At 42.8% G+C, this 24,839-nt stretch overlaps 2 long non-coding RNA genes across 4 annotated transcripts in view; one reads left to right on the plus strand and one right to left on the minus strand.

The window, feature by feature from the left end:
- The window catches only part of LOC106022219, a 374,747-nt gene that overhangs the window by 16,839 nt on the left and 333,069 nt on the right, over positions 1 to 24,839 (minus strand). The gene's annotated exons all lie outside the window — the stretch shown is intronic.
- Positions 14,836 to 24,359, plus strand: LOC121136926. Its single transcript, XR_005874115.1, has 4 exons — positions 14,836 to 15,194; positions 19,334 to 19,487; positions 21,481 to 21,627; positions 24,111 to 24,359. It is a non-coding gene; the product is annotated as an uncharacterized LOC121136926 (long non-coding RNA).

Below are 24,839 nucleotides of genomic sequence, written 5' to 3' on the forward strand. Positions count from 1 at the left end.
GGTGCAGCCTTACTAGAGAAAGCATGTCACTGGAGGTAGGCCTTCAAGAGCTCAAGTCTTCATCTTACTTTTTGTTTGCTGTCTTTGCTTTATGTTCACAGTTAAGATATGATCTCTCATCTTCCTGCTCTAGATGCCATGCCTTTCCATCAAGATAGACTAACACCCTGAAACCAAAAAAAACTAAATAAACACTTCATCCTATTAGTTGTTTTGGCCATGATAGCTTATTACAGAAATATAAAAGTTAATAATACAGAAGTTGGCACCAGTGAGTAGGCTGTTGTTTTGAAGAAGCTGACCATGTTTTTGTTGTTGTTTGTTTGCATGTGGAAGGCTTTGGAACTTTGAATTAGAAAAGTGGTTGAATGCTCTCAGCAGAGCTTAAAAGACTGCCTAGTAGGAGCCCTGAAAACAGGAGTGCAAGAGGTATTAGTATTAGAGTGCAAGGATATTATCAACTGGGCTCAAGGAAGTTTCTGTGATATTTTGGCAAAGAATATGACTGCTTTCTGACTTTGTCCTAAGAACTTGCTGGAGCTAAGTGAAAAAAGTAATAGACTAATTTCCTTGGTTGAGGCAATTTGAAGACAGCATAATATGAATCCATGGGGGGGGTTCATTTTAATGATTGTTATTTAGGTTTGCAATGAAAAGGAGGTAGAAAGAAGGTAAAAAAACAAATTAGAAAGAAATACAAAAGGTGTGCTTTAAAGAGGAAATAGCACACCAGGAAAGTCAATGCTAAAACCAAGGCCAGAACTAAAAAGGTAAGGAGATGTGTGCCATCAAAAAGAGGTCTCCTTCTGTGTCCTGGAGTAAAGGGAAGGATGCCCTGAGGGCGTGACCCATCCCAGCTAAACTTACAACTAGTGAAATGACTATAATATAATTTCTACTCCTAGATAACACTGTTTGGGGAAGTCTAAAGACTGCGGTCTTGCTGGAGAAAGTGTGTTATTGGGAGTAGACTTTAGGAGTGCAACTCTTATCCCTACTTGCAGTCGGCTCTCTCTGCTTCATGCGCATGGTTGATATGTGAACTCTTACTTTCCTGCTCTCGTTGCTATGCTGCTTGTTGCCATGTCTGTCCATCATGCTGGACTCTTATCCTTTTGGAACAATTGTTCTCAACCTTCCTGATGCTGAGACCCTTTAATACAGACCCTCATGCTGTGATGACTCCCCCAACCATAAAATTTTGTTGCTACTTCATAACTATAATTTCGCTACTGTTATAAATCGTAAATTAAATATCTGATATGCAACACCCAAAAGGGTCATGACCCACAGGTTGAGAACCATTGTTCTGGAACCATAAGCCAAAATAAATTCTTCCTTATAAATTGCCTTGATCATGGTATTTCATCGAAGCAACAGAAAAGTAGTAACTAACACAACCATTACACCTGGTGTCCTGAAAAAATCACACATGGGATTGACACATAAATTAGGATCCTTAAGCCAGTGGGTAGGGTTGTAAAACTGACTGCAATTTAAGTTCTTAGCTCATAGATCACCTTTTCATCCAGCCCTGCCTGACCATGGATTTTTCCTGCTGCTAGACTCCCTTCCAGCCAAGCAAGAAGACACATCTTTCAGCTGGGAAGCCCCTGAGTTGCCATAGCTGCTTTGGCTGCTTTGAGAAATGTGATTCTAATAGTTCCACCTTGGAATTGTTAGTTATGCTATGTTAAAAATGTTGTAAGAGCATATTTAAGAAGTCTATAAATCGGTTTTCATTGTGGCACTAAAGATGCTAACTTTTAAGGAGAAAATAATGGATGGTGTTTTGCTAGAACTCCATGAACGTTTTTTACTGTGCCTGATTGGTAGGAGTCACAAAGAATGTCCGATCTCATTGACTCTAACTCTCATTTATGAAGGGAGACACACGCACACATCCTTTTACAAAGGAGATGCAGTTGTCATCCGTGTTGAGAAAGAGGGTTATTAGCAATTTCACCACAGAAATTCAAGCAGAAGTAAAGGCATTTGGGTTATTACAAGGTATTTTGAGTGTTAGCCAACTTTAGTGAAAGATTTCCTTTTGGGACAAGTTACAGAATTATCTGCTGATCTGGTGGACGCCTCAAAGCACAGCGCCTCCAGTCTGAGGTGGCGTTTCTCGAGTGTGTGAAGCCCCGTCGTGCGTTCGCTGTGTTTCTTTTGTGCTTTTGAAGACTGTAAGATGGGACAGTGAGATGGCCAGGTGGTCTGCAGTGTGGGGGATGGGCTGGATGGTAACAGGACTGTGTGTTATCAGGACATTGCTGCAGTCACCCACATCCGAGCGGTAAATCACTCGACATAAAACTGAGGGATCTTGTATTTTCCGGGTGGATTTGGAAAAGAGTTTCTGAGAAGGAGGTGGACACAGAGAGATGATAGAGATGTGAGGGCAACAAAGAAGAAATTCTGACTGGGAAATAGGACTGAGTGGCCTTGAGGACCTAATGGTGGCAGAAGATGGCAGTGACGTCTACAACATTGTAAGAATGTCCCCCGGAATGCAGGTGAAGTGTTCCATGAGTGAAAATTGATCTATTGTATGGGCTTGCTTTGTGTGTCACCTTGGCAAAAGCTAGAGTCATCAGAGGATATGCCTTGATGCAAGGCGTTTTATCTTTTAGTGATTAATGGGGGAGGGCTCAGTCCATGGTGGGTGGTGCAGTCCCTGGACTGGTGGTTTTCATTTCTACAAAAAGGTACTCTTAGCAAGCCATGGGAAGCAAGCCAGTAAGCAACACCCCTCCATGTCCTCTGCATCAGCTCCTGCTTCTGGGATCTTGCCCTGTTTGAATTCCTCTCCTGACTTCTGTAGTGGTTTTTGTTTATGTTTTTGGTTTTTCTCTTTGACTCCTTTGGGAGGATTACCACTAAGCTCCCAAATAAATATACGGATACTGGATACTTATTCTTATGAATGCCCTGCCTTAGCTTGGCTTGTTTGTAGCCAGTTTTTCTTAACTTAAATTATCCACTCTATCTTTGACCTCTGGGCTTTTACCTTTCTCTACACCTTTCTTTACTTCTTACTCCGTGGCTTGCAATGTAGCTGGGTGGCTGACCTCTGGAATCCTCCTCTCCTTCTCCATTCATTTCCTGATCTTCTCTCCCCAGATTTCTCCTTCTACTTATTCTCTCTACCTGCCAGCCTCACCTAGCCTCTCTCCTGCCTATCCATTGGCTGTCCATCTCTTTATTTAGACCAATCAGAAGTTTAGACAGGCAAAATAGCACAGTTTCACAGAGTTAAACAAATGCAACATAAAAGAATGCAACACATTTTTGCATCATTAAACAAATGTTCCACAGCATAAACAAATGTATCATGTCTTCAACTAATATTTCACGACACACTTCTTTCAGTGATGAACAACAATGCTGAATTGTAAGCCAAATAAACCATTTCCTTCCCCAAAATGCTTTTTTTAGCATGGTGTTTCATCACAGCAATAAAAACTCTAACTAAGAACCTCTCAAAAGGAAGAACAATGAGGCGAGTCATGAAATTTCAACTGAGAAAGAAGGAAAACACAAATCATGAACCGGTAGGGATAGTGACAGAGAATGAAGAACAAGGTGCAAAATGCAGAGCCCAAGACCAGATACCCTGTACTGACGACAAAGGTACTAGAGACATCAATGGTTATGATAGCCTCGGTGACTTAATTATCACTGGAAAAAAATCTAGATGGAAAAATTTTAGACTCTAGATGCCCATTAAGGAGATCTTACATTTTACCCCTTTTCTGTGTATCAGAAGCACTTTACCACTTAACAGTTTGTATAATAGAAATTGGTCTCTGATGTAGTGCTATTACGAGGTGGTGGATCCTTTAAGAAGTGCAACCTCTTGGCAGCTGGGTACATTACTGTTTGATGCTGTCATTACAAGTGATTAAGTGGTTTCCTAGTTAGTTCCTGTGCTGGGTAGTTTTGACTGTGAACTTGACAAAACACAGAACATTTGGGAAGAGACTCTTAATAGGGAATTACCTGGATCAGACTCTCCTGAAGACGTATCTGTGGGAGATTGTCTTAGTTATTAATTGATATTGGAAGAACCAACTCATACCCAGAAAAAACATAACTCAGTCTTTTAAAGCAAACAAGAAAAGATGCCAAATCCACTGTTAGAGAAAGCTAGGTGGTGAAATAAGGGTTCTGTGCTACAAAGGTCAGTGTGGTGGTGTGGGGCCCTGAGAGAAACCTAAGCAGAAAGACCTAAACAGTGAGGGTGGTTGGGAAAGTTCTAAATAGCGTAGGGGCCTTCACATCTGAGCAGAAAAGCATGAAAGATCAGCTGGGATTAAAACGATGCGAAAGCCATTGTCTTTTCATGTATGTGGAGAATAAAATAAAATTAGATTCCTTTCACAAGCAAAGCACAAAACAATCTTCAAATATCTTAAAGATCTAAATGTGAGCTAATCCTTTAAAAACTAGTTATGTCTAATACAAAAAGAAACAGCAAACTGTTGCAATAGAAAGTTATTTTCCAACTTTATCAACCCAAACAGAAATCTCCAAAATGAGAAATTTCTGTGCCACCAGAGATAGCATAGACAAAATTAAGATAAATCACAAAATGAAGCATTATCGTGCATGTAACAAGCAAAATACTGACAATAAACTATAAGGAAACTCGTACAAATCAATTTACAGAAACAGAAATGGGAAAATGAATGGAGGATGCAGAATAAAAATTCTGAGATGAAATTCAAGGTAAAATGAATCTAAAAACATTGCTCTTCCTGGCTGTAATCAGGAGAATTCAAACAACACTACTCTGACATACTCTTTAACCTCCACCAGACTAGCAGAGGCCTTTTAGTCAGAGGGTGCTAAACAGCAGTAAGAGAGAGGGAAAGTAAGAGCTCTGAAACACTGTAGTGAAAACAAAATTGTCACAAGTATTTTGAAGATTTTGCAGTCTCCGATAAAAAAATCCTGTGTGTATACCTGACAAGCTGTCAGTTCCACACATTCATTCAGAACTGAGAGGGGCTCTCTCTCAAGTACATATGGACATCAACAAGTTATTTGCTATGTTTTAGGTTTTGAAAGAGTCACTTAAAAAGAAAAGACTGAGAAGGGTAAGAGAGACAACAGCCCACCAAGGAGAGCTGCCGAAAAGAGAAGGGAGAAGTGGACTGAGAAACAGGGTCAGAGCGCCACACAATTTGGTATGAATTCAAAGCCTGAGTGTCTCCAACACCTTGCTGTAGCTCCCAATTACTTCAAGCAGCTTTGGTTATCTGTAGACCGCCGGGATCCTCGGGATGTGGCCTGTGACCCAAACTGTCATCCACACCAACTAGTGCAAAGATTTTCCATGAAAACTGTTCCCTAGAAGCCTGTTGGCCGTGGCATAAATGACATTCTTCCTACACTTCTCAAAGGGGGAAAAGAGAATTTTGCCAGCCACATAGAGGATCATTGGCAGTCTGGAAAAGAGAAAGGCAACCAAAGTGGCCTGGAAGGGCTAGTTTATCCACAAATGTGTCAAGGCGTCCCAACTGCCTGCATGACATCTGCTCGCACAATGGAGCCTGCAGACAAACAGAAAGTATTAGCAAATGGGTAAAGGACCAAGCACTTTCCATTGAGAGGCACTGAGAAGGCATCCCTCTAAGCCCTCCAGTAGGAAAGTCTGCTCTCACCCTCAGCCGGGTGGAAAGGACCATCAACATTCATTTGGACTCTGAGTGCCCTGGCAGGAGACACAGAAGGCCATCCTGTTAAATCATTTAATCAGCCAAGGTGGGCAGCTGCCTCACAGATAGCGCTGGTGGGGGACAATGAAAGACAGATGATTTACCAATTAAATGCATCAGGCTTCCCAAACACTGGGCCCGAGGACTGGAGTGCCATGTGTTTCCGCCAGACGCAGATCTGTCTTCATAAGCAAATTAGGCTTCAAGTTTGTAACTCATATGTCCACCCCCCCTCTTTTAGCTCCCACCCCTTATACACACACAAAGAGGATCGCATGTTAATGAACAAAGCTCAGACTTTTCCCATTTCTCCACTTGTCAAAAATCTCTTTCACCTTCACGACCAACAGTAAATCATGCGTTCTGCTTGAGCAGGTGCTGGGGGGGGGGGGGGGGGGAGGGAAATCCACCGAATGGCCATCCTAGGAAAGAGGCCTTTTCAGAGGCTAGACATTCACTGTGCTGTAAAGCAGGAATGATAGGCTGTGTGGAAACAGGGAAGCTCATTCTGGTAATTCTTCTATAAATGCAGTGCCTGGTACAGACCAGAATTCAAAAGAAGCCCAAACATGAGCTACCCAGGCAGAGACACTCTGACAGAAGATCAGGGAATAGTAACAGCCGACATTCAGAGAGGCACTTGCAACAGGGTTTTGTGCAATCAGAAGCATTTATTATTCTTAATATATTTGTTTTACTATTATACCGTTTTATATTTTTAATGTTACTTTCATTTGACAGATGGAGAGTCAGAGAAGTTAAATATTTTCCTAAGCTCACACAAAGAAGACTTGTTATTTAAAATTGGATGATTTTCCACTTATATATTATCTATCCAAGATTTCTAAATCTGAAATTCTGTGAATATAGATAGAAACATCAGGAAACCATGGAGATGCCACTTGAGATGACTCAGTTTCTGTTATTAAAAAGGAAGATAAGTATTGGGTGGGGGAGATTGAGGATCAAAAATGGGAAAAAAAGCAAATTGAAAAATAGAACCTGGAAAAAATTAAAGAGGAAAGAGTATATAAAAAGAAAAATATATTCTGAGATTTAGAGGAGGGGAATTTGTTCACCTTAGTTTTGCTCAAAATGTAAGCCACACTCTGCTTGTCTATTTAATTGATGATTAACTGTAGAAAAGAAGACATAAAGTTATAAAACGAAGATCTGGACATTGAAATGCCAGTTGACAAACCAGACAAAAGAAGACTCCTATCTAGCAAGTGTTGGCAAGCATAGATAGCACATGTAGAACTCTTGGCCAAATGAGTCCTAGAAGCAATTGATCTCAAAGACACGGTTTTACCAATGAGCAATGGGTGAAGAGAGTTTACTCTTTAGCAGAGCTGGTAGGATTAGCCTTTGGTCCATCTCAGCACCACAGGTATCTTTTGGAGCAACAGGAATAACACGGAGGAAGAAAGAGGCCACTGGGTTAACGGTGCTATGCTGGGTGCCCCTCAGTAGGCTCCTGTGGTGGTCTTGTCAAGGTCTGCCTTAGGCAGCTGGAAGGCCTTTATTATCAAATCACATCCATCTTCTAGAGGTGCTGGAAAACGCATGGGCATGGAGACTGGTGGGCACATTATTTACAAGATTCCGTGTCATGTCATTTTTATCAGCTTCCTAAAGGAATTTTAGGCCAGATTTTGAGTTAGAGAGGATAGAGAAAGACTTCATTAATGTTTGTTTAGCATTAATGTTGAAGAGAAGAATCAAGGGTGAATCAAAAGAGGTACAATAGTCTCTGCGTGCCCTGGCCATAGCAGGCAAGTCATCAGGATATTGATGCTGGGATGCATATGAGATTACTTTTTAAGGAAATATTTTGAAAATGACACAGAAGGAAGTCTTCAGGTAGGTCTGAGCCAGTGAGCCTGTTAGAAAAATCACAGGCTGTGAGAAGAAGCAGAGGTTTCTCTCATCATCTTCATGGGAGCTTGTGTACGGGGTACACTTTAAAAATTAAACACAGATGATGCCTGTATGATGGCGGGTTCATTGGCCTTTGCTGTCATAAATGGGGGGACAGGAGGCCTGTATCAGCCCTGTGAAACATTTTCCCTGCATGATGACATTTCTGCCAAAGGGCCAGAGATTATCTGATGTGATCAGAACAGAGGGCTGGAAACACAGACAATGTTCTCCTGCTGTGTCTAAAAGGTGGCGTGGCTGCCACTGGGGTACTGCATCGCCTTAGTGCCCAGGACATATATGTGAGAAAGAATCAGAGGGATTCTGCAGAAAAACCCAAAGAGCATCCAGGAAGATAAAAGAGTAAGTGTGGAGTTAATGTTGTCTCTGTAAACACAGAGGCCTCAGAGTTTTTGCACAAAATATGCTGCATGAAGAGGGATAAATACCGAGGCACACACAGGCACTCTCGTAAAGTCCAAACTTGGAAGAAAGACATTTTTTTATTCATCATTTTTTTATCTCTTTTACATACCAACCACTGTTTCCCATCCCCCCTCCTCCCCTTCCCTTCCCACACCTCCCTTCTTACCACCATTCCTCAATCCACTCCTCCTCCATCTCCATTCAAAAGTTGTAAAGCCTCCAGTGGGGCTCAACAAAGCATGGCCTATCAAGTTGAGGCAGGACCAAGCTGCCCCCTACTCCGCCTGCCCCTGCATCAATGCTGAACAAGCCATCCCACAGTAGGATACAGGTTCCAAAGAGCCGGCCCATGAATCAGGACAGGTCCTGATCTCACTGCTAGGGACCCCACATAAAACCAAGCTACACAACCGTCACCCAGATGCAGAGGGCCTAGGTCAGTCCCATGCTGACTCTCTAGCTGTCTGTCCAGAGTCTGCCAGCTCCCACAAACTCAGGTCAGCTTTCTCTGTGGGTTTGAAGGAAAGAATTTTAAGAACGTAAAGGTATCGGTTCTGGATCCGTTGCGAAGTAACTAGTTGACTGTGAGTAGTTCCTATAATCTGTACCAAACCTCTCAAATAAAGGGACCAGGGTATAATAAACCCACTCCTGTGCAGCAAGCTTTCATGTAGCACTGTCTTTCATTGAGCCAGTGCTAGGAACCTCCATGAAAGTGAGAAAGCCCAGCAACAGTCTGTATCAGAAAACGTTATAAACCAGCCACAGGACAAACTATGATATCATTTCTTCTTTAAAATACCAACCAGGGTGAGGCAAACACAGAATCTGGACATAAAAACTTAGAGCAGGAAATTTGCCAAATGAAGTGTGTGTGTGCTTTTATTTAAAACACCAGCATCATTGATGTCTGCTTAGAAAGAAGCCAGGGAGTAACTTTTAATTGTAAAAACACAGCATCTAACACTGAACAGTTTAACAGCAAATAAAACTCTTTCACTTGCCTTCCCAGAGCCATTTGTCCTGGGCAGGGAAAAGAAACCATGGGCCTGCTCCATGCCTTGAGGCATCAGGTGTACAGGTGCCGTTATGTTGAACAAATATATGGTGGGGTATGGGGGAGAAAGAGAGACAGATCTGAAAGGGGGAAGGTGGTGAGGAATGGGCTGATGTGGGAGGCTTGCTTGCCTTGGGGCCATGCTGAAGTCTGGTCCTGGGCTGCTGCCAAGGGTTAGGTCTGGGTCCATGGTCCTGCCATAGCCTTGGTCTGTGTTGATGTCCATGGCTCTTGTTACCAGCAAAGGTCGGGTGGATGCCCTGGGTATGGGTCCCCTGGGGGTATCTAAGGACTACCCTGCAGCCAGGGTGGGTGACATGGATCTGAGTGACCTGCACAGTCACCCAGGGTCATGGTGACATCCAGGCCCAGGATGCTGCCAAGGACCGTGTCTAGGTCTGTGTTGATGTCCATAGTCCCCATTGCCACCAAAGGCCACAGGGATGCCTGATTTCTGGGTCACCTCCTATGACCACGTTGGAGTTCGAGGGACATGCTGCTGCTCACGCCATACCGACCTGAGTTGCTTGCTCTGCCACCCATTGCCAGGGCCTGAGATGCTGCCAAAGGCCGTGTCTGGGCCTGTAGCCTTACTGCAGCCAGGGTCTGCATTGATGTCCATGGCTCTAGTTACCTCTGAAGACAGATCAGATGACCAGAGTCTGGGCCAACAACTGAGACCATGCTGATGCTCAAAAGTCATGATGTCACAAAGGCCATGGAGATCAGGGTGACCTGGGCCTAAGCTATGGGCGGGGCCATGTCTGAATCTGTGATCCTAACACAGTCAGAGTCTGTGTTGAGGTCCATGGCTCCTCTTGTCTTATTCCTGTGGGTAGCACCCAGGCCACATTATAAAGAAACATTGGGTAAGTACAATTTCCATTCCAAAGATGAAAACATGAAATTATCTAATTCAGGGACCATTCCAATGACCAAATCAAATCAATACCTGTTTGATCTGATCAACTGCATGGAAACTGGCCATTATGATGGCAGAGGGAAGAGGAACATTCAATAAAAAATGATTGATTCATTGTTCCCTATAAAGGGAACATAGACATGGATTTTATTTCAAATGATCTGGGTGAGGAAATAAAAGCCGTGTAAGCTCTGAGGAAATGAGTGTTTTTCTTCCTTGAAATAATTCAATTTCCATACCTGATTTCCTAAGTGGAGCACAGCACACAAGGTGGGTATTCCATGTCAGTCTCTCTTGCAGGCAGTTGCATCTTCCAGCTCTCCTGACTCAGGAGAGCTGGAGGGAGAAGGAGGAATTCCCAGTTCTCCTTGGTCCCACACTCCCCTGCACTTCCCCATTGCTGCTGAAACACCCCCACCAGGTGCACTCACTGATTCTCCTTGTCAGAGCTCTCTCCTTTTACATTAAATGTGTGGAAAGCATTCTATAACCGGGGGACGGGGGAGTGTGCTTATCAGTCTCGGAATTCCAAAGTGACTTAGCCAGAACTCAACCAGCATCAGGTGACGCCAGTTGAGGGTTTACTCACAATTAAAACACATGGTGTTCCCTCAAGTGATCACACCACTGAGAGGACCAGTGTTTTTTGTCCCTCTCACAGAGGAAATCCCAGGAGACAGTGAGTGAAATGAAAATTCAAAATACACTGGAGTTTCTAAATGGGGATTTGTTTCTTCTAGAAGAACCATTCTTCCATATTTGGTAACCCCGACTCATACACACACACTCACAGCTTGCACAGAGTTTGCAGGGCATCCAATGTGGTTCATGTGATGGATACAAGATGATACCCAGTGATAGCAGAGGAAGAGGATGGAATAGCGTGTTTTTGGATTCAGAAGCTGGTTGAGAATACACTGCCTCCCACTCCTTGTTCCCTTCTTAAATCAAGCTTTGGCATGCAAAGTGACTTAAATTAATAATAAGATGAAGGGAAGTCTACTTCTTCTGAGGGATATTAGTGGGAAACATAGAGGTGTCAATCCAGTCAGCGAAATTTGAGAAGAAATTTGGAAATACCCCAAGTTACCTGGAGGTGGGAGACTTCTCAAGTTCAAGTCTCCAGATCCCATTATGAAGCCCAAGGAAGTACTGGAGGAAATCACCGAGTTTTAAATTCTTTGCACAGCTTTAATCTCTGGTTAAATACTAAAAGCCCCATTGTTACAGTCTGCTCTCTATTGTTGTGTGTGCACACACACACTTGAGTGTGCATGGACATGTATGTGCATGTGTGTGCATGTGTGTGTGTGTGTGTGTGTGTGTGTGTGTGTGTGTGTGTGTACGTGGAGACCATGGGACAATCATCCCTCTTGTTTGAGACAGGTTTTCTCATTGGCCTAGAGCTCACCGAGTAGGCTAGGCTGGATGGCCAGGAAGCCCCAGGAATTCTTCTGTCTCCATCTGGCCAGGATTGCAGTTGCAGATATGCAACACCACATAGACATTTTATGTTGGTAATGGGGGTCAAACTTAGGTTTCTTTGCTTGTGTGTCAAGTACATTGGCCACTGAGCTATCTCCCCGACCCTTCAAATCCATTATTCATTTACTTACATACAGAATGACCCTTTTAGCCAAATATAACTTTGTAACACCAAATATTGGCATTTGGAAAATATTTGCTCTTAAATAATACAGCTCTTCCAAATGCCAACATGTCTCAATATTCAACATTAGAAACTCCCCCGTTGACATTGCCAGTAACCTCATCAAAGGGATTGTGCTATGTAATTTTATGTTGACTTGACACAAGGCTATAGTCATTTTGGGAGAGGAAAACTGAATTGAGAAAATGCCCCCATAAGATTGACTTACAGGCAAGTCTTTCAGACATTCTTTATCAATGGTTGATGTGGAGCGATACAAGTTATAAGGACTCAGGCATTATGCTGGCCTGCCCCTGCCACCTGGAAGAATGCACTCAGGCAGTACCCTGGTCAGCCCAAAGTTCTATGGAGGTGCAAAGGACTCCTTTAAGAGAAAGACCCCACCCACTTAACAGTCTTTCTGCCCGCTCATCTTTTTCTGTTCTCTTCTCTTTCCCACCCCTCTTCCCCACTCTCCCCTTTCCTGTTGTTCCCCTAGTGCAGACTAGACTTTTCCTGTCTCCCTCTTCTCTCTGTGTCTCTTTGCCTCTTTTCTTTTCCCTTCCCCCTTCTTCTCTGTTTCTGGTTGGCCAACATGTACCCTCCACCTTGTTCCCTTTCCCCAGTAAACTTCACAAGGGTTTGTTGAGCTTTATGGTCCATGTTTCATCACCCGCAGCTGCAGCAAAACAATAGCACAGGTCACCGTGGATGGTGCCACCCATGGTTTTGCATTGTATAAGAAGGCAGGCAGAGCAAGCCAATGAGAAGCATCCTCCGTGGTTCTGCTTCAGGTCCTGCCTCCAGATTCCTTCCCTGACATTCTTTGATGATGGACTGTGATGCAGAACCATATGGTGAAAGCAGTGCTTTCATCCACACATTGCTTTTGGTCATGGTGTTTTATCACAGCAATAGAAACCATTACTAAGGCAGAAGTCCTTGGGAATCACAGGCCATCAAGCTTCAGTAGGAGATATATGTTGTTTCCTGTAATTCTACATTTGCTTAAAGGCACAAATATTATCACTAGCAAAAGAATAATTTGATAATTTGTTTTATTCTTTGAAGTGCCAGGGTCGTTTTGTTCATTTTCACGGATGTGTGTGCCAAATACCTAAGTCTCAGTCACAACCACAACAACTCATGAAAAGAGAGACTTACTCGGTTCATAGCTCAGCACATTGCAGTTACTTTGTCTGTGAAAGCCATTGTGGTTTGATATGTGTCTGTGCCTTTTATAGATATTTCCATTTTATCAAGCAAACTGACGAGTAAGCACAAATATGCCATTGGTTTCAAACTTAATAAAATTTTCAATTTTACATTTTTAACAAAAATCATTCTGAAATTAAGCTGAATTTTTGTCTCCTATTATTCTTTTATCCTTTCTGTTATTCCTCACTGCTTCTCTAAGTACAAGGCAGGGAAGAATCTCATGACAACCAATACATTTCAGAGGGTTCGCTTTGATAAGTATTAGACTGATTATGTTTGATTCACAATTTTTCTGCACTGTCAACATAGTGAAAAAGTTATCACCATGCAAAGAGTTTTGAGAATAAAATAAAAGTGTCCGAAACATCTATATGCAAAAGTGAATGAAATAAGACATAAGCTCACAGGCTTCATAAAAATTAACTCAACATGAACAAGACAGTCAAATATGTGCTGAAGACAATGTGAGGATGCATCTAGATGATACCTGAATGTAACCTATGAATTAAAATTAAAATCTCCTGCTCTGTGAAGAACTGTCAGGAAAACAAATAGGCCAAGAGCTTAAGAAATAGATTGAGAGACGAGAGATCTGAGAAGGAACTATTAAGATCTCTGGAAACTTAATGAGGAAATAGACAAGTTAGCTAAAAGTTGACCAAAACCCTTGTCAAAAAATTCATGGGTGACACAAGAATAAGTTGAGATACTCTGTGGCATGTGTCCCAGGGAAATGCTGTGGGCAGCTCAAAGGACAATGAAATCCCACTACACATCTTTGAGAATGGTCAAGACCCACAGGGCTGACAGCATCAAACACAGGAGCAAGCAGGCAGAGCACAGCCATATACACAATGTAGATGGTGGGGGTGTGGAATAAGAACACAGCTTTTTAGGAACCTACGATAAGGACAATTAGAATCTGCTCTCAGCAATGCCATAATTACTTACCATATTCACGATGGTATATACACAGGGACAATCTCCTGGCATTCTTCCTTCTAATTAAACTTTGTAGCCTTTGACTGATACCCCACAACTGTCTACTCCCCAGCCTCTGGTCACCATTCTCTGGCTTTTTCAGAGTCCACACATAAGTATAATCACGACATGCTTCTCTCTGTGTGTCAGCCCTCTATCCTTCAATGTAACACCCTTCAGGTTCACCCAGGTCATCACAAAGGATAATATTTTATTCTTTCTTAAGGATAATCACATCCCACTGTGGATATTGGCATATTGTCTTCGTCCATTCATTGGCTGGTGGACTATGCAATGATTTCAGTTACTGTGAGCAATAACACTATGAAAGTAGGCATTCAGGTTTCAGGTCTCATTCAACATTCTGGTACCAAGTAGGGGACTGCTATGCTATATGTGTGTTTTATACTTCATTTTTAAAAAAGACTCACTGAGTTGGTCTCCTTAAAGTTTGCACCAAGTAGCATCCACCAGTGGTAACACTTGTTGTCTTTCCTCATGAAAAGTTTCAAAAGCTGTCAGACTGGGAAACAGGGAAGCCGCGCCTCCCTAGGGCACTGGGCATGTGTTGGGCACTGCTCAGCTCTGCTAAACACTGTTAAGTGACTGTTAATATCAACAGCAAGTTCTTGTTATAGCATTCCTGATATTTGTTTTGCTATAAATAATCAAAGACACCAGGGAACGGGGTTATCTGACTCCCTAATTGGTAGCTATTAGATTCTTCCCTGGTGCCCTTGCTGCCTTGACTGTCAGCCAAGACACTGGCAGAGTACCCTCAAGCCAGCACTGACTGCATCGAATTCTCTAAGGCAGTAGTTCTCAACTTTCCTAATGCTGCGACCCCTTAATACAGTTCCTGGTGTTGTGGTGACCCGACACCCATACAATTATTTTCTTTGCTGCTTTGTAACTGCAACTATGCTACTGTTACAAGTTGTACTGTAAATATTTGTGTTTTCCGGTGGTCTTAGGAAACCAAGTGAAAGGGTTATTGGACCCCAAGGGGTCACAACCCACAGGTTGAGAACTTGTGTTCTACAGGCACCACGTGAGAGCTGCACAATGACTGCAACTGCTTGGCGCCGAGCACAATTCTAGCTCACTGCCATCGTCAGAAGCTAGGAATCCGCCCAGGACTCTTGTGGAAGAGCTTCTCCTGGCAGAAACCAGGAGCCTTTCTGGTGAAGAATGAGGACCTCTCACAGCTGACTGGTCTCTGTGCCTTGGATTTGAATTTCCACTGTGGGTAATGGAGATGAGGATCGATGTGGTACATTTGTGGGACTCCTTTCTTTGGTGTGTTTATTTGCCTTCTTGCTGTTGACATTTTTGCATTCCTAATCTATTTTATTTGCATGTATTTTCTCTATTCTTGGGTTATTTCTTCACTTTGCTCATTTACCGTGCAGTGTGGAAGCCTTATGTTTTGAACAATCCATTAGTTTCCTTTTGGCTTTGTTGCTGAAGCTTTTGAGTCATATTAAAAAGCATCAATTCTAAGAATAGTGGCATAGAGCATGCCCCCATGTTTGCTTGCGGTGCTTTTACAGTTTCTGGCTCGTGTTTAAGTCCTGAACACATTTTGAATGGACTGAATCTATCGTAGATTATTTTGATTTTTGCATGTGAAGTAAATAGCGGCATAATTTAATTCTTTTGCATGAAAACTACGTTCCGTTTCCTCAGTACCATTTATTGAAAGAACCATCCTTTTCTCCACTCTATATTTTTGACATTTTTATTTAAAATAAATTGATCATAAAATTATACATTTATTTTATGTTCTTGACTCTGTACATATTTTATGCCATGCTGTTTTGGTGAATAAGGCTTTATAGAACATTCTGAATTCAGGTTATGTGATGCCTCCTGGTTCATCTTTTTTGCTCAAGGTTGTTATAGTCATTTGAATGTTTCTGGTTCATTTCTTCTAATATCTCTGGAAAATGTCACTAGCCTTTTTTTTTTACAGTTATTATATTGAGCCTGTAGATCTTGTTTTTTGGAAAATGTAGATATCTTAACAACATTAATTCTTTCAACCTCTGAGCACATTTTCTTTTTTCATTTAGTTGTTTATTCTTCAGTTTATTTCTTCAAAATTGTATAGATTTTCAAGTAGAGGTCTTTTACCTACTTGATGAAGTTTACTGGGATGTGTTTATTTGATGTTTTCATAACTATGATAAGTGAGATTGTTATCTTAATTTCCCTTTCATTGTTAGTATGGGAAAATGCCTCGATATTAGTGGATTGTCTGTGCGTCCTGCAACTGAATTCCTTTGTTACCTCTGACAGTTTTTTTGTTGTTCTTGTTTGTTTTTTAGTGGAGTTTCAGATTTTTCCCAATATGATATCATGTTATCTGCAAACAAAGACACATTGTTTTCTTTCCAATTTGCATGGCTTTTTTCCCCCTTAGACTAATTGCAAGGACTTTCAGTGTTGCATTGAATAGAAGTAGCCAAGGCAGCTATCCTTGTCTTACTTAAGGCCCTAGAGAAAAAGTTTTTGCTTTTTATCACACAATCTAGCATTAGTGGCTGAGCTTGCCATATACCTGGCCTTCCTCTCATGCCTCCTTCAATAACTATTGTTTTAGAGACTTATCATGGGAGGGTGTTAAAATTTATCAAATGCTTTCTTCACCCATTAAATGTTATATTTATTTCCTCATTAGATACCCTTGACCTGTGAAGATATGAGTTCATGGTTGCATGAATTAACTCAGAGGAGGGTAGCACTCCAGAGCTTGTAACAGGAAGCCAGCCTGGGTTCTTGTTGCCACTCCATCTTTATCTGCCAGGAAAGCATAGGGCAGGCATTCGCCCCACTCTGTATCTGGTGTCTCTTGTGTAGGGTGAAGATTTGCATGTGAATAGCAATTCTTAAATTTTCTTAAAAAAAAAAAAACCAGAAATCTATGAAACCTGTGTCTTCCCAGCTAAACAGTCTCAGGTTCAGGCACTGTGTCTGATGTGAGCAGAGAGTCCAAGACTCCTTTACCCAAGGTTTTTGTTTTGTTTTGCTTTGTTTTACCTGGAAAGTCCTAGAAACAACCATTAAAAAAAAAAAAGATGAAGTGCAGTAGCTGTTTCCCTTCTAGTCCAAATAATTCATGACACAAAAGAACCAAGAGATCTAGAATGAAGGAAGGGGCATCTCGGCTCTCTGATGCTGAGATGGAGGCACATCTTTGTACCATTCAGATGGACGGCAACGGGGTGCTTTTGAGACTCTGAAAAGAAAAGGGCAATTCAATCTGTCTTAAGTCAAGGGGAGCAAGAAGAAACGGAAGATGGAAACTACATGAAGGAAGGGTGGGGTAGACTAGGAATGAGACTAAACGTGTGTTCTCTTAGGCACACATGTAACTTAAGAGAGGAGCTCCGAGGAGCCTGCTAGAGATAGACCGACAGGGACTGTGTTTCCTTCCAAACACAAAAGCATCTTGTTGATAAATCGGTGGATTTTGAACCTTCACTACTGATGTTCTACATCTTAGAATTTAGTTTTCATCCTGGTTGCTAGAAAGACTGGGGAACTCTATCAACATATCATCCATGCTTGAGGAGGCCTTGCATCCTTCAGAGAGCCTGTTTCAGTTTTAAATTCTCCTCTCCTCCCCTCCCCCTCCCTTCCCTTCTCCTCCCCTTTCCTCTCTATTCTCCCTTCCTCTCCCCTCTCCTCCCCTCCCCTCTCTATTCTCCCCCTCTCCTCTCATCTGCCCTTTCCCTTCACCCTCCCCTCTACCCCTTCCCTATATTACCCCACCTTTCTCATCCCCTCCCATACCCTCTCCTATCCTCTTCTTCCTTTCCTCTCCCCTATCTTCTATAACCCTCTCCTCTCCTCTCCCCTCCCTGCCTCTCTTCCTCTCTTCTTCCTTCCTACCCCTTCTGCTCCCACAATATAACATACAGGAGAGGGGCATATATGGATTACAATTTTTAAAGAGTGCTTTGCTGATCTTTTAAGGAAAGAACAAGAATGGATAGCATGCATGGGATTATTGAGGCTGCTAATTTTTTTTCTATTTCAAAGGCCTTTTAAATGTGTGTCATCTTTGGTCAACAGCTTTAGAATTCTAACAACTAACAAGCAACTTTCACAAAGTGTTATTAGGAAGCATATGTTTTATTTTCTTCTAATTCTTTATTTTTTTTTGAATTTGTTCCTCTGTGGTAAGGAGGGACAGAGACTATGTATCTTTAAATAATAAAAATATTCATTGTAATATTCTCATAAACGTCATCCTTGGCCCTGCCATTGCAAACTTTAACAGCCTAGCAGCTAGAGAAGCAAGCAGGGCAAACAATACAAGAGTCATTATTGTAACTAAATTAGACCGTTTGTTTTCTTTCCCTCAAATCAAATTGTGTAGGAGCTGCTTTATTGCAAAACAGACATTAAAATTCCAGCAAGACCTCAGAGAGAAAGTAATTTCTATTTTATCAGTGCTGTAAAGCTGTCTTTATGTTCTGAAGCAGGAAATACTGCGAGGATATTTATAGCTTCAGCTCCAAAGCCAGTTTGAATAGAAATGTTAGCGGTCGCCTGGCTGTCATGCCGCTCGGCGGAGCAGGGAATTTCAGAGAGTTTGTGAATTACTGCTGTGGTTTTGACAAGTCTCTCAGTGAGGCTAGTGTGTGTGTGTGTGTGTGTGTGTGTGTGTGTGTGTAGCTGTGTGGTGTTAGTGGAGATAATGATTAAACCCTTGGATTTGCTTAAACGGGATATTTAAATGATATTCTAGAGATAATCGGTTTCACTCATCAAGTTGTCCTGGAACTAAGATGAGATTTCTAAGTTTGCCATTGGAGTTCAGGATGAACTTTTTTCCTCTTCCTCCTGCTTCCTCCTCCACCTCCCAGCCTTGACCAGTCCACCCAGCCCAAGGCTCCTTAGCTGTTGGCATTGACAGTTGCTTCTTCCCTGGGGTCTGTTGAGTCGATTCATCTTTGTAACTTATGTTTACCTGTGCTGCTCCTGTGGATTACCCTGGGATTCCATCAGCATTATCACCTATGATGTGGAGGGGTGCCCTTGCTTTACCAGGGGAGGGACTGGAGCCTCTGGAGATGGACTGGAGGAATACCTGGCTCCCTCGTGTTCATCCCAGGGGCTTTTATCCTCACTTTTGCATCACACCAGGAACAAGAGAAACGCAAAAGCCAGCCTTTTGAGCTAATTCCTAGGAAAGTCTGGCAACAGAGTCTTTGCATAGGACCAGGGTGACCCTGGGCTAGCAGGAGGTCAAGCCAAGTGAGCCTGGCTGAGCAGGTTTCTGTCCTGAAAGCCATAGGCAGTGTGGGTAAGGACAGATGCTCAGGGTGTCCCCAGAACGAAGGGGGCTGTGGAAGCATGCAGCCTTCTCTTTAATAAAGCTGTTAGAATCTAATCCAAATCGTTTTGCTTTCTTCTCATGGGTCAAGGGTTTGATTTATGCCATGCGGCTCGTCACCTGACTGCTCAGGTCAAAGACAAGATTTAATTCCCTGTGGAGCAATCAGACACTATGGATTTCTCCAAGAACCACCAGCAGAAGCCTTGTCAGATGAACAGCCTGCTTCTCACAAGCAGCATTTGGTGAGAGATGAAGATGCTTTTAAAATCTAAGTTGAGATGGAACTGCCTGCCTTGGGGAGTGTCCAACTGCAGGGAATGTAACTATGTTCTGCACTCACTACTGAAATACTAGAAGTTGGGCTGAACCCTGGAGATCTCTGGTGCATTCCATCACTGCAAACCCAGGTCCTTCCCCTCAGGCTCTGTTCTCTCAGCTCTTCATTTAAACCAGGCCAAATGTAGCCAGCATCCCCTCTGGCTATTCTGCACTCAGATGTGCCTAGTCCAAGATGAGAGACACAGAACATGCACCAGATTCCAAAGACAAATTAGTAAAAAGCATGAACTAACTAGAAAGGTTGTCTGTGTTTTTTTAGATAGATTGTATAGTGAAAGTATAATCTATATTGAATTATCAGATATTTTAAACATACTTTAGTGTTTTGTTCTTAATCTGGTCACTAGAAGTTTTCCAAGGGGACAGGTAGGTTGGTAGATATGTTATGTTGTCTGCATAAGACAGCAAATAGACAAGGTTCTATCTGCGAATAAGGGCATGACTTCTACCTACTGCCTGCTAAGATGGGCTGCTCTTATGTTGTTGGGAGCAACATGAATTAAGGATAAAATTGAAACGGGATATATTAGGCTGAAGTGTGGTACAGTTGCCAAAGTGCTTGCCTTCCAATCATAAGGACCCGAGTTCGATCCCCAGCACCTATGTAAAAATACCTGTGCATGGTGATGTACTCACAGCACTGGGAAAGTAAAGATAGGCTAAATACTTGGGCTCCATGCCTAACCAACCTAGCTCCACTGCTGAATCCCAAGTTTCAAAAATAAGGCAACTATAAACCGAGGAAGACACTTGGCCTACACATGAACATACACACCCCCTCCACATGCATCTGTACACCCACACATACAAACAGGATGTACTATTAAATGTCACTGTTTACAGCCATGGTTCTCATTCCCTTTAGGTGGTCTTCAGAGTTGCGCTGCTTGCTTGTGAAAAACCTGTCTATACCATGAATTTACTAGTTTCTTTAGGTGATTGTCCACACTTATATTTGTTCCCATCCTGCAGTCCCCTGAGACTTCAGAAACAGGTTGCTGCTTGACTGAGGAATAGCAGCAGAGGGCAGGTATACCTCCAGGAAGAAGTTTGAAGGGTGATAGGGCGACCGGCTGAAGATTATTACACCAAGGCATGCACTGAACTGCTAGTCCAGGGTAAACACAGGTCAGGTCAGGTCATGGTGGGGTCATGGCAGAGTTTTCAATTCCAGTTTAGTTTAGCTGTCACTGAACTTCCCTGCCGCGCCCGCTGCGCAGCCTCTATCCGAGAATGTGGCGAGGGTGTCGGGATTGATGTCACAGAGACCAGTCGGTTGCATTAAGAAATCTTTATGCTCCCCAAGAAGGCTCAGTAGAACTTCCCAAGAAACGCTTCCCTCCAGAAAAGCTTCTGCCATACATACACCCACATATGCACACACATTCCCCTTCCTCCTCCTGGCTGGTGGTTAAATCCCTGACACCAGAATCGGCAGTAGCAGCAGAGGGCAGGAAGAGGCAGCTAGCCATTGGAAAGATCAAAGTCAGGGTGTTTCAGTGAGCCAGCCCTTATCGGGAACTTATAGCTCTGGTAAACATTTCTTAGGGCACTGGATTGTTTTCAGTAAACATGTTTTCAGTAAACATTGTCTCACAGCTGCCTGCTCCCAGGCTGATGGAGGAGTGGGTTTCCAGCTAAGGTCTGTTGTTCCCACACTTCCCTGGATTCCCATCTGAACTCAAATGCAAAACATAACCAGAAGTCAGCTACCTTCAACGTGGTCTCAGTGGAGGCATTCCACTTTCTATCACGTTCTATGACAGTTCCCACCAATCTGCCTCATGGTGGGTAAGGGACATTCCTGAGTAGTAAGAAATGGTAAGTTCATAAATTGCTGACTTTTTTTCCTTTACCAAATTCATTAAGACTAATCAGGGTTCCAATGTTGGGCAGGATTCTACAGCTAGTGTGACAACACGAACCCAAGCCCTTCTGACTCAGAATCGATGCTCTTCATGGAACTGTGATATTTGCCAAAAATGTGAGGTGCACACTAAGAGCAAGACCGTGGGGATGAAGATCAGACACAGGGACAGGCAGGTGTGGATCTCCATGAGGAGACACTGACAGCTATTCTTCTAGTTTTCATTCTCCATTTTTATCTTGCAGTTGTGTCTTATCACACACGCACACACACACGCATTTAAAACTCATGTGCTGTGTTTACAGGTAATTATAAGCTCTTTCATGGTTCATGGTCTGTTCTGTTGTGTTTCATACCCACCCACTCTCAGGTGTATTGAATTCTTATGGTTTATTTTGAACTCCCAGTCCTTATTCCAATATTTTTAGTTCCCCTCCCCATGTCTTCCTGCTCACCATGATGTCCCACCATGATGATAATGGACTGAACCTGAGAACTGTGAGACAGCTCCAATTAAATGTTTCCCTTTGTAAGAGTTGCTATGGTCTTGGTATCTCTTCATAGCAATAGAAGCCCTAACTGATATAACAGTGATTTAAAAAAAATCATTCACTTAGAAAAACCCAAATTCTATTTGGATATTTAGTTAACAATAATCTAAGAAACTAAGAACACATAGATTTTTTTAAACAGCAAGATGTTAGTATTTTGAAAATTAAGTCTTGATTTATTTTCCCATTGATGATAATTATGAACTCATGATACTAGTTGAGTACTCTAGATTGATCTGACTAAGAAATGAACTTAAGCAGACTTAGCTATACAGGAGACCAGCATGTGCTTTCTGAAAAAAAAAATTCATGACACTGCTCCTGTCTCTAGGTCACCACAGGTATGGTCTTTCTGAGTGTTGTCACGCCCATGCTGGTCTGCCTGCTTTGTTATTGCTCCTTATGTATATAGTGGGACTAATAGGCTAGCATTAGCTCTTCAGAGCCCCACATGGACTTGTGTACAAGGAAGACAAAGAACCCCTCTCCCACCCAGCACGCTCTTGCTTGGTGGGTATCATAGAAGATAAGATGCTATTGTTCCTGAGGCCATCTTTACTCTGTATTCTCTGCAGCACCATGATTGACCTGGATGCCCTGGGCCAGCCCCCAGTTCTGTAGTTGGCCACTGAAGACACATGTGGTGGCTGGAGGGCTTTTGAGTCCAGGCCCTAGCCACAAGGTAGATTAAATATGCATACTCCACAGCTAACCTGGAGCTCCATCCATTTCTGTCAGCGCAGAATTACCAATAACTAGGAGAAAGTATAATGCTGAGGCCCCAGTGACAGGGAGAATGAAAGGCAGGGCTCCGTATGCTGGGAAGTCATGGCCTTGATTAGAATGCTTCTACAGTATTTATTTTTGCCTAGGACCTATAAATAAGGCCAGCGCCAGGCTATTACTAATGTCTGCCGTCATTTCACATGGCCTCTGTTTTGATGGAGCACCCATTGCTACAAAACAATATTTCCTTCCACCTTTGTCTGCATCTGCTCCTGAGTGGAAAGCCCTCTGAGGGTTCCAGGACTGCGGCTGAGGAGGGAAAAGGCAGGGCTAGGATGCTGTGGCCTTCTCCTAGGAATCTGAGTGAGGACTGGCATCCTTGCCTGCAGTCAGGGTTCATGGATGCAAAAAGTACCTTTCAGGATCGAAGACCAATGTTCTGACCCAAACCCAGCCTTCGTCGCCGTTCCTGTGGGCATTTCTAGCTCTTGCCTAGAAGCTTGTTATGCTACTCTGCACTGTCTTCCTCCAGTCAGCCAGATTCACAGCAGACACACTGTGTATTCACTTTCTCACATTGCCTTCCTTTTCCTGTCACCTCCCACCTCACCTGTTTCTCTGACGTGTTCTGGTTATGTTTCCCAGGCTGTCTTCATACTGGAGATCTCCGGCCTCAGTGCTGGGAGCATTGAAATGCTCTTCTTAATACTGAGCACAGCCTCTCTATCTATCTCTGCTGACAGAAGCACACAAACCTCAAAGAGAAGTTGTTTCAGTTGTCCCATGTGCTCTTCTGGTCCTCCCTCGTATCCTGGGTTTTTATGTAGTCCACTAAAATAACCACAAGAAGAATTTACTATTATAATTTCACACCAGCCCTTCTGTATTTCCTTCCTCATGAAATAAATATTTAGGAAGTATCCGTTGCACACTTTAGAAGTCACGCAGAATGGTGCTGATGGTTTTCTGTGACACCAAAAAGCATAGGTGTGCGCATCATGTATGCTTTGCAAGAACTGTTTTCTGCAAAGCAAAAGTTCATGAGGCTCCGTAACCCATGGAAGGCAATGTGAAAGTTACATTGCAGGGCCACCTCCTGGTTGCACAAATGTTTAATGAAAATGGCTGCTGTCATTGGCTGCTTAGCTCTATCTCTGACTTGATGTAAAGAACAAAACCCTAATGGGTAGAATATGTGTTTGTTTGTTTGTTTTACTATTGTTGTTGTTGGTGGTTATGGTGGTTAGTTCAGTACTTTCCAGCTGACAATCATTGTAGGATTTGAATAAATAAACAGTCACAATTTAACTGAGGTAGATGTGCCCCCCAGACACTCACAAAGCTCATGTCTTTTTGAAATAAGTACTGTGCTTTTTTTTCAGTCTGTTGTTCCCATGTGTGAGGTTAAGGCAAACTAAGAAGAAGGCATGGAATGCTCCCAGGAAGCATCTTCAGGGACATGCTTATCCAGAAAGTAGTGACCTCATCCCATCTCCCAACTTCTCGGTCCTGGTAAAACAGAACATTCTTCCTCGGAAAGTGTCTCAGTTTCCTTCCATCTGGACTGCTTTACAGTGATCACCCATTCTCAAGTCCCTTCCCACAAACATAAAGTAAGTAAAAAAAAAAAACAACCGGCCCACCATAAACCCTCAGTCCCCCACTTGCTCTGTGTGGTCTCTTATTTCTGGATGTTTCCATTAGCTAACAGAGAGAACTTGAGCAGCAGAGCACTGACTGGTTCTACCCCCTACACCGCATAGGACTCCAGGGCTGGGGAGGAATAGATTTTCCTCTTCTACTTCACTGCAGCAATGGTAGATGAAGGACCCTTTACCCATATAAATAAAGCTGCAGGTGCATGCTGGGGCAAGCTGGGACAGAAGAGTGATAGAATTCTCCTGGGAAGCTACAAATATGACAATGAAAAACAAGCACTTATAAGAACAATCCACAGGAGACACAACTTGTGGTGTCTTCAAACTAGCAGATGACAACGAATGCTTACTCTGGGTGCTAAAATGCCCAACCGCAATGTGCAAACTTCTGAAGGCCTTGAGAGGCAGCTCTAGTGTAATGTAAATATCTGGATATAGGGTCCAGAAGATCTT

The sequence above is a fragment of the Mesocricetus auratus genome, unplaced genomic scaffold (genome assembly GCF_017639785.1).
Source record: "Mesocricetus auratus isolate SY011 unplaced genomic scaffold, BCM_Maur_2.0 Super-Scaffold_100676, whole genome shotgun sequence".
Classification (NCBI taxonomy): domain Eukaryota; kingdom Metazoa; phylum Chordata; class Mammalia; order Rodentia; family Cricetidae; genus Mesocricetus; species Mesocricetus auratus.